Raw genomic sequence first — 10,820 nt, forward strand, 5'->3', positions numbered from 1 at the left:
CCTCATGTGGTGCCGGATAAGAAGGCCAAGAAGAAGTCCACGGGAACCCGAAAGAGTTCCCGGCATCAGGTGTTATCGGACTCATCGTGTGATGACTCCGAGGCGGACTCCTCCCACAAATGCGATGTGGAGAAAAAAGAGGCTTCTCCCCCCAGCGGGGGGAGAGAAGAAAAGGAAGGGCTCCCCAGCTGGGGAGGCCGGAGGGTCCAAGAAGGGAAGGACCGTTCCTCCGGACTACTCCACCAACGCCGACGACGGCGAAGAGGAGTGGCCACTCAGGGCTAATCCCCTGGCAACATCGTAAGTGTCCGGATACCAGAATAACTCATGATTTTTCATTTGTCACTTAGTGTCTTCTAACGCCGAATATAACCATGTAGCACGCCCAAGGACGAGCTCCTCACTTCGTCGAGCGGCTCCCTGGGTTCGTCGGATGTGAATAGCACTTCACTCCCGACCGCCTCCTCCCCTCGTGACGTAGACGACGCCGCGGTGGAGTCCCAAAAGGGGCCCGACCAGGAGGAGGTGGTCCTGGAGGCGCCGCAAGGCGACCTCCCGGACTCTGGGCGCAAAGGGGGCAAAACCCCAGAGGGCTCTAAGTTCGGCCCTGTGTCGGACTCCGTACCGGAACCTACAGTGGTTCCGAAGTCCGGTAGGGGGCCCCTTCTTATGAAGGGAGAGACTACAACGCCGGTGGCCTCCGTCCAACCGGAGGCACCGGACAGCTTGCTGGAGGCGGTTAACGGCGCCTCCATCAACGAGGAGCACCGCACTATCATGAGTGTGGTGATCCAGAAAGTTCAATCCGCCAAGACCGGGCTGACTGAAGCCTGTGCCAGCCTTCTAACAGGCTTTGAGGTAAGTTTTTAAGATACGTAAGAATATTACCGCATAGATAGTAGCCCCTGATGCTTAGTTCGGTGTTCGGAAAGGAAAGCCGAGTTGAGGATCTAAAAAGATATACGCAGTAGTCTAACATAAATATTTCAATATGGGAATGCAGGCTGCGCTGCTGACCTCTGCCGCACTGACTGCGGAGGTCAATGCCTTGAAGGAGAGCCTCGAGCGGTCCGAGAAAGAGCTCGGCCTTGCCAAGAAGCATCTCGAGGACAAGGAAGGTAAGTAATACCTTATTAAAGTAATACCTTATAGAAAGGATTTGGTTGCAAAGAAATGACAAGAATAACGTGAGTATTGCAGGGGCCACGAACGAGGTGGCGACCCTGAAGGAAGCGGTGTCCAAGGCCGAAAACAGTGCGGCCGCGGAGCGCACCGAGCGAGAGAAGTAGGAGGCGCGAGTGGCGGAGGTGCGGCAAGAGCTCCAGGCTCTCATGAAAAAACACGAGAGTTTGGAGCGTGACTCGAAGACTCGAGAGTCCGAGCTCGCCTTGGCTCTTGAGAGTGCCAAAGACGCTAAGGCCGAAGCCCAGAAGGCCCTCCAGGAGATTGAGGCGATAAAAAAGATAGAGGCGGGTAAGGCATTTTATATGCAAAGCAAGCATGTAAAAGTGAGTTATGTGTTACTTACCCGAATCTGGAGCTCTCCAAGAGCATTCGCAGATCTGCCTTGTAGTGTGTCCGATGCTGCCGCGTTCTACCGAGCCGAGGAGGGGAGCTCGACAGAAAAGGTGTTCTGGTCTCAATATGCTGAGGCCGGACATCCGGTGCCCCTGAGTGACCAGCTGAAGCAGCTGGTCGAGCTCCACAAGGTGGCCGAACAGGCCATGAAGGGCATCATAGTTCGTCTGTGGCCTAAAGAAGCCATGCCTGGGAGCTACTTCAGTCTAGTGCGGCGGCTGGTGGACGCCTGTCCATGGATTGAAGTCATCAAGCGTTCCGTCTGCATTGAAGGTGCCCGTCGGGCCCTTGCCCGTGCTAAAGTGCACTGGGGCAAGATGGACGCCGAGAAGCTTGTGACGGACGCGCCACCACTGGACAAGGAGTATCACAGGCCCGAGATGTACTATGAGGGCGTCCTGAAGGGTGCCCGCCTTATAGAGGGTGAATGCTCCAAAGATGTAATTTTTGAGTAGACTCGCATTTGTTATCCTGTACACTGAAAACTTTGTTCATATGCGCTAAGCAACGCTTGTTAATTTAAAATATTACCTTCTGTGCGGCCATTTATAAAATTTGAGAGATGGCGAGTCGTTGGCTTCAGCCCCCATGCCACGAGTGCTGGGGTGTTCGGGATAAACTTGAGCGCTTTTGTTCCCATTCTTGGGTCCTTCGAGGGAGGCGTTCAACATGACGAACGAGGCAACCGGACTATAATGCTTGAACACTCTCACTTAGCCATAGAATTATATAATTTTAAATTTCGGCGAAGCCCCTGGTATTCGGAAGACCGAGTTCGGGGCGCTATCCACGCCTTGGCCGGACAATGCCAACTCCTCGCTCTAAGCGGCATGAGTCTTTAGGGACCCGAAAAACCTCTCAAACAGCAACCGACTCTCGCCCTATCATGACGGTCAGTTTTAGCTTTCTCCATTGAGGTGCTCAACCCAGCTCAACCGGGGCACAATCGCAGTGGTTCTCCCAGCGCTACCTTAGCCGATATAACGAAACATAAGGTACCAAAACATGAGAGCTGGGCAAACCCAACTATTGACCCAAGACATGATTCGGAGCCGATGCATATAATGCTATAAGTTCGGGGTGCCGCACTTGTGTAAGTGTTCGGACTTATCACACCATGTCTTGGGGTACTTAAGCCCCTGTTGTATTGACCGTACCAAGTTGTACGGGTGCAACATGTCATAGATGAACATTTATGGAAAAAAAGGAATGCAATAATAAGCAGAAGCTATGTATAGTTTATTCAAACGATACTGTAATGAAAGAAGAACGATACAAATAGTGCAATAAGCAAGGGATGGGACTATTTAACATGTCCCCCTCCAGGGGTAGGCTGCGAGATGGTATGTAAAACAGGTATACTGCTCGTAATAGAGACCACCTGGACACTCGACATAGCTTTTCTGTTTCCGTGGCTGTTGCATCGTGAGTTTGGCGATTCTACTGCCGGACAGGGCTTCTGGAAAACGGAGTCCTGAGAATAAGAAAGAAAAAAAAGAAGAATGACACAATTGGGAGCCCTTGGTGCGGTTGAGCCGCACTCTGGGCATGCCGTGGTCGTGCCCCTCCCCCTATGCCCATGGTATCTCCATAGCGTAGTTATGTATGCGTGGTACTGGTCTCACAATTTTGCGAGGGCTGGGGTTGGGGCCGCATTGCTACGCGTGCTCGGAACGTGCCAGGCGGTCGTGTTGTAGGTTACTCCGAGCGCGCTTGATGGTGTACGGACATTTAGTAGTCGAACTCGAGAATTGCCTTAAGAGGCTGCTTTGTACTTCCGCCGCGAGGGCCGCTGTATGCTCCTCCGTTCGGAGAGAGCGTTCGGTGTTTCCATTGACCGTGATTACTCCTCGAGGGCCTGGCATCTTGAGCTTGGGGTATGCGTAGTGCAGCACCGTATTGAACTTTGCAAATGCGGTTTGTCCGAGCAGTGCATGATAGCCGCTGCGGAACGGGACTATGTCAAAGATTAATTCCTCGCTTCGGAAGTTATCCGGGGATCCGAAGACCACTTCGAGTGTAATTGAGCCTATACAGTTGGCCCTACACCTGGTATGACACCTTTAAAGGTCATTTTGGTGGGTTTAATCCTTCAGGGGTCTATGCCAATTTTGCGCACTGTATCCTGGTAAAGCAGGTTCAGGCTGCTGCCGCCGTCCATCAGGACTCTAGTGAGGTGAAATCCGTCAATGATTGGGTCAAGAACCGATGCAGCGAATTCGCCGTGGAGGATGCTAGTGGGGTGGTCCCTTTGATCAAAAGTGATCGGGCAGGAGGACCACGGGTTGAACTTTGGGGCGACTGGCTCCATCGCGTATACGTCCCTTAGTGCATGCTTCTGCTCCCTTTTGGGTATGTGGGTTGCGTATATCATGTTCACCGTCCGCACTTGTGGGGGAAAGCCCTTCTGTCCTCTATTGTTCGGCGGCCGGGGCTCCTCCTAGTCATCGCCATGCAGCCCCTTGTCGGCATTTAACTTGCCTGCCTGCTTGAACACCCAACAATCCCTGTTGGTGTGGTTGGCTGGTTTTTCGGGGGTGCCATGTATCTGGCACGAGCGATCGAGTATTCGGTCCAAATTGGACAGGCCCTGAGTATTTCCTTTGAATGGCTTTTTTCGCTGACCGGGTTTAGAGCCTCTAAATCCGGCATTGACTGTCGCATCTTCAGCATTATTGCCGTTAATGCGGCGCTTGTGCTTGTTGCGACGCGACCTGCCATTGCTGTCCTTGGTATCCGAGCTACCAGGGTTTTTGGTCAGGTTGTTACTGCGAGCTAGCCAGCTGTCCTCTCCCGTGCAGAAGCGGGTCATGAGTGATGTGAGGGCTGCCATGGATTTTGGCTTTTCCTGTCCTAGGTGACGGGCAAGCCACTCGTCGCGGATGTTATGTTTGAAGGCTGCAAGGGCCTCTGCATCCGGACAGTCAACGATTTGATTTTTCTTGGTTATGAACCGTGTCCAGAATTGTCTGGCCGATTCATCTGGCTGCTGAATTATGTGGCATAGGTCATCAGCGTCTGGTGGTCGCACATATGTGCCCTCAAAGTTATCAAGGAATGCGGCTTCCAGGTCTTCCCAACAACCAATTGATTCTGCTGGCAAGCTGTTGAGCCAATGCCGAGCTGGTCCTTTAAGCTTGAGTGGGAGGTGTAGATCATCACCGCGGGCCATGTGGATGTGAAGGAGATAGTCCTCGATCCAAACCGCAGGATCTGTTGGGCTGTCGTATGATTCAATGTTTACGGGTTTGAAACCCTCGGGGATTTGATGATCCATTACTTCGTCTGTGAAGCATAGTGGGTGTGCGGCGCCTCTGTATTGGGCTATATCACGACACAACTCAAATGAGTTTTGTCTACTGTGTTTGGCCTGGCCGGAATTGCTGTATCCGGCATGACAGTTGTCATCACGTGTCGTGGGGCGCCCACGTGATCCGTAGATCGATCTTATGTGCCTTGCCTTGTCCTCCAATATGTCTTGCAAGTCTGGCGCATCTCCCCGTGGCTTTGTACTTTTCGAGCGACGCCGGGGTGCGGCTTTAGTGGAGGGCCTAGAGGCCTCTCTGTCGCGGCCACGAGGTGACTGGTCGGCCGCGTCATGCGCTGGTGATGTAGGTTTTGTTGCTTCCTCTTCTAATTGGGGTAGCACCCTGCGTTTTGGGTAGCTCTTGGAGGGGCGATCGAGTTTGTACTCTTCGGCTGCAAGGACTTCGGTCCATCTGTCAGCTAGCAAGTCTTGGTCAGCTCTAAGCTGCTGCTGCTTTTTCTTGAGGCTGCTTGCCGTGGCCATAAGCCTCCTCTTGAAACGCCCTTGTTCGATGGGATCCTCTGGCATGACAAATTCGTCGTCCTCGAGGCTTGCTTCATCTTTGGAGGGAGGCATATAATTATCGTCCTCTACCTCTCTGTCTGCCGCTCTATCATGAGGGCTGGCTTCTCCCTCCTCCTGTGCTGAATCCTGCTGGAGGGGGTTGTCTTCGGCACTGTCTGGGGTGTTATTATCTCCCATGCTGGAATCACCATTTTTGCCGTGGCGGGATTTAGAGCGGTGCCGCTGACGCCGGCGCTTGGGCTATTTTTTGGAGGGGTCATCCTCCGCTGTCCCATTGCCATTCCCATCTTTTGGGGTGTCCACCATATATATGTCGTATGACGAGGTGGCCTTCCAGTGCCCTGTAGGCGCTGGTTCTTGGTTGTCTCCCGCATCGTCGTCCATACTGTCGATGTCTTCGGAGTCGAAGTCGAGCATGTCGGTTAAATCATCGACAGTGGCTACAAAGTGGGTGGTGGGTGGGCGTTGAATTTCTTCATCGTCCGCATCCCAACCTTCCTGACCATTGTCCGGCTAGGGCTCTCCTGATAAAGAGAGATACTTTAGTGAATTCAGGATATCACCAAAGGGCGAGTGCTGAAAGATGTCCGCGGCAGTGAACTCCATAACCGGCGCCCAATCGGATTTGATTGGCAGGGGCGCGGGAGGTTCGGAGTCCGGAGAGGAGTCCGGCACCTCGGAGTCACGGGCTTTGCAAAGGACAGGGACGGTGTTCGGCTCAATCGCCGTAGAGATTGTAGCCCCCGAGGCGGTGTCCAGCCACTCGTCCTCGATCGGGGAACTCGGCTCCGAGCTAAGGGTCGGAGCGGACGCTGGTGCGGCCTCCAGGGCACTGTTCGGCGGCAGAGCTAGATCATACCCATCGAGACAGTGCAGCGTGTTGGCTGTGGCTCGAATCCGTCGAAGATAAGGTCTCCGCGGATGTCGGCCGTGTAGTTCAAACTCCCAAATCTGACCTGATGGCCAGGGGCGTAGCTTTCGATCTGCTCCAGATGGCCAAGTGAATTGGCCCGCAAAGCGAAGCCGCCGAATACGAAGATCTGTCCGGGGAGAAAAGTCTCACCCTGAACCGCGTTGTTGTTGATGATCGAAGGAGCCATCGGACCTAAAGATGGCGGAACAGAGGAACTCTCAATGAAAGCACCAATGTTGGTGTCAAAATCGACGGATCTCGGGTAGGGGGTCCCGAACTTTGCGTCTAGGCGGATGGTAATAGGAGACAAGGGACACGATGTTTTTACCCAGGTTCGGGCCCTCTCGATGGAAGTAAAACCCTACTCCTGCTTGATTAATATTGATGATATGGGTAGTACAAGAGTAGATCTACCACGAGATCAAAGAGGCTAAACCCTAGAAGCTAGCCTATGGTATGATTGTTGTTCGTCCTACGGACTAAAACCCTCCGGTTTATATAGACACCGGAAAGGGCTAGGGTTACACAGAGTCGGTTACAATGGTAGGAGATCTACATATCCGTATCGCCAAGCTTGCCTTCCACGCCAAGGAAAGTCCCATCCAGACACGGGACGAAGTCTTCAATCTTGTATCTTCATAGTCCAGGAGTCCGGCCAACGGTGATAGTTCGGCTATCCAGACACCCCCTAATCCAGGACTCCCTCACCTGCACTCAGGAGGGATCAATATATCAAGTGGGCGGAGCCGAAATATGGTGCATCGCCAGGACCGGATACCTGTCCGGCACCTCGAAGAAGACATCTGAAGACTAGCCTTCGGAGTAGTTTTATATGGAGGACGTCCCCCTTCCAGACCCTATCCGGATGGGCCTTCCTGAGTTTACCAATGCCCACTGAAGAAATGCCATAGTTGGCGTCCCCGGAGCCCCCAGGAGGAAGATAACAGAGAGGTACTTTATCTGATGGGCAGGATAAAAACGCTGGCCAAATCAGGATTTACAATAATCGAGGTTATGTCAATATGCATAATGCGGGGGGTGCAGCCACTCCAGCATCGGGGGAAACCCATGTGGCACTTCAATGCAGAAGATGATGCCACCCACTGCGGTCGTAAAGGTCTGGACTCCGCCACCGCTCTAGCAAAAATATTGTCCGATTTGTATAAAGGAGAAGAAGAGGAGTTTATACGCATTAAGCCACGGGATGGATTTTCCATGTACAACCCCCCAGGCTGGGTGAGATGCTATCTTTTACTCAATTCTATCCATTCCAACATTCTATTAACACAAATATTTACCTTGCTAATTCATAGGAGGAACTGCGAAAAGTTGTGAGGGAGGTCCATAGTTTGTCTCCACAGCTAGAGGACCCTGGCCGGGCCCTCGACCTCGGACTCAAAGAAGATCCGGACGTATTTGTGGAGCTCGCCGACAGGACGTTTTACCAGGCAAGATGCGACGGTGCCTTGGTGGCCATCATAGCCGATTATCCTGGCCTACTCCCTGCGTCACATGTAAGTAAAACAGGAGTCCTAACTTCTGAGAAGGATCCCTTCTTTACGCCTTACCCACCGCACAAGCATTGCGCTTTATACGGAAGGACATCGGGGCGCCGTGCCGAACCCGCGTTAACTCGCCAACAACGGGCACCGAAGCCGGTATCCTTAAAAGGAAGGAGGTCAGGACCGAGACGCCGTCGCAGAGGTATGATTAAAAACCTGCTCTGTGATTATCGTCTTTAAAATATAACAATGTCCACTGTCCCATGGAAGAAAAAGCGCTTGCCGGATTGCGTCAGGAGATCCTACCGGCTACGCCTCCACCAGCCGGACTCCAGAGCCGGACTCAAGGGCCGAGGCTAATGCGGGGACAACACCAGACGATCCTCCTACAGAGGATGCGGATAGAATATCTGCTACAAATTCCAAAGTGGAGAGCGCCATGAATCACAGGCGCCGACGGGCCATACTTCGCGACCCTAATTTCTCTGAGGAAGCATTCAATGCCTTCAACTCGGGAGACGCGTACACCCGAGCTGCTCAAGGTGGGCTTGATAGAGCCACAGACCAGTATTTAAAGGATATACGGGTAAGAAAAACTGATAATTATGTATATCAATAGCCCCTGAGACTTGAAACAGTTGGCAGAACTGATTTAAGGATCATTGTATGCACAGATTCTTACAGAGAAGAATACCCATTTATCTCAAGAGCTGGAGGAGTGCAAAGCCCAGCTAGCCCAGTTGCCGGAATGGGGGAATCCAAGAAGGCCTCATCTGGTAATACTTGTCTCGATCAAAAAGAATGTAATTACATGTACCAGTAAGTATTCGACATGCTCGCAAATCTAACAACAGATTGTGCAGACAATCCCGGAGTGAATCCGGAGATCAAACCAGAGGATGAGCAACATGCTCAACGACAGCTAGAGGCTGGCGAGCGCGTGCTTACACGGGTTAGGCGAGAAAAAAACGATCTCCAGGATGCCAATACCCGGCTGGGCGTTGAATTAGAAGATGTTCATGCCTTGCTTGCTGACTCCGTGAAGGAGAATAAGAGGCTTCGACGCGGCATTGTTAGTAAGTGCTCAAATGAACCTTTATACAGTTTGGCGAAGAAACGGGCTAATAGAGTTATGTCTGTAGGTATGCTGATAGGTCGCCCCGAACAGGAGATGCCCGGATCCGCAGGCGATCTTCTGCGAGAGCTCTCACAACTGCACGAACAAGTTCGGCAGGTGATGCAAGGTATTGCCCAGGCCTTGTGGCCATCCGCCTCCCTGCCAGGAGGCATGGGGGAGCTTGTAGAGATGCTCAAGGGAGTGCAGCGGCGCTCCCGATTATGGAAGATATCTGCCTGCCGGCAAGTTGCGAGGGAAGCCCGGGCCATGGTGAAAACGCGGTACACCAAGGTTGACCCGAATCACATGGCCGAGGTCAGACCTGTAGGGTTAGATGGGAAAGAGATCCCCGTTAGTCTGGTATATGACCAGGTAGGATTAGCCGCAAAGTATTCCCAACAGGATTGTAGGCTAGACAGCCTGTTGGATGGTATAGAAGAAGAATTTAGTCAGTCTAAGTAACTGTGTACTTCAAATGACATATTTTGTCCCTAGCCGGATTGTAAATCATTTGTCATGGTGGACCTTTTCGCTTCAACCTCCGGACCCGATAGTCCGGAGTCTATCCGAATACCTGCTCAGTTATGTAAACCGGGGTACGCGTGGAAACCAGGCGTAGGGGTCATAACTACTTGAACAGACAAGGACCCAACTAGTTATGTTATATTACATGGAGTAAGAAACATCTTCCAGGAAGAATAGTTCTGTTAAGGGTTCCTTTCCCTAGGTACGCATGCAGTAATGTGCATGTCCGAACTGCGAACAGAGACGCAGGATATGAAACATCTAGGGTTTATATTGTAAATAGGTAATAAACATCTTTTGTTCACCGACCGAATATTCCCTTAAGAATGCTAGCTTTCGGCTTCACCCAGTCTGAGGTACACGTCCAGTTGACCCGGCAGTAACAGTCGCAGAGGTGCTCCCACTATGCCCTAGCCAAACTAACGAGAACGTAGGGCATAAACACAGGAGCCAGGCAACCCAGCTTGGCCAAAACTTAAGTCATATTGATGCATATAATGGCGAAAAAAGGTACATATGGAAAAGTGACACATTTGTAGTGATGTCTACTACACAACCTTCTTCTTGTAGACGTTGTTGGGCCTGCAAGTGCACAGGTTTGTAGGATAGTAGCAAATTTCCCTCAAGTGGATGACCTAAGGTTTATCAATCCATAGGAGGCGTAAGATGAAGATGGTCTCTCTCAAACAACCCTGCAACCAAATAACAAAGAGTCTCTTGTGTCCCCAACACACCCAATACAATGGTAAATTGTATAGGTGCACTAGTTCGGCGAAGAGATGGTGATACAAGTGCAAAATAGATAGTAGATATAGGTAATTATAATCTGAAATTATAAAAACAGCAAGGTACCTAATGGTAAAAGTGAGCGTAAATGGTATTGCAATGATGGGAAACAAGGCCTAGGGTTTATACTTTCACTAGTGCAAGTTCTCTCAACAATAATAACATAGATAGATCATATAATAATCCCTCGACATGCAACAAAGAGTCACTCCAAAGCAACTAATAGCGGAGAACAAACATAGAGATTATGGTAGGGTACGAAACCACCTCAAAGTTATTCTTTTGGATCAATCTATTCAAGAGTCCATACTAGAATAACACCTTAAGACACAAATCAACCAAAACCCTAATGTCACCTAGATACTCCATTGTCACCTCAAGTATCCGTGGGCATGATTATACGATATGCATCACACAATCTCAGATTCATCCAACCAACACAAAGTACTTCAAAGAGTGCCCCAAAGTCTCTACCAGAGAGTCAAGAAAACGTGTGCCAACCCCTATGCATAGGTTCATGGGCAGAACCCGCAAGTTGGTCACCAAAACATACATCAAGTGGCACGT

The sequence above is a fragment of the Triticum dicoccoides genome, chromosome 6B (genome assembly GCF_002162155.2).
Source record: "Triticum dicoccoides isolate Atlit2015 ecotype Zavitan chromosome 6B, WEW_v2.0, whole genome shotgun sequence".
Taxonomy (NCBI): Eukaryota; Viridiplantae; Streptophyta; class Magnoliopsida; order Poales; family Poaceae; genus Triticum; species Triticum dicoccoides.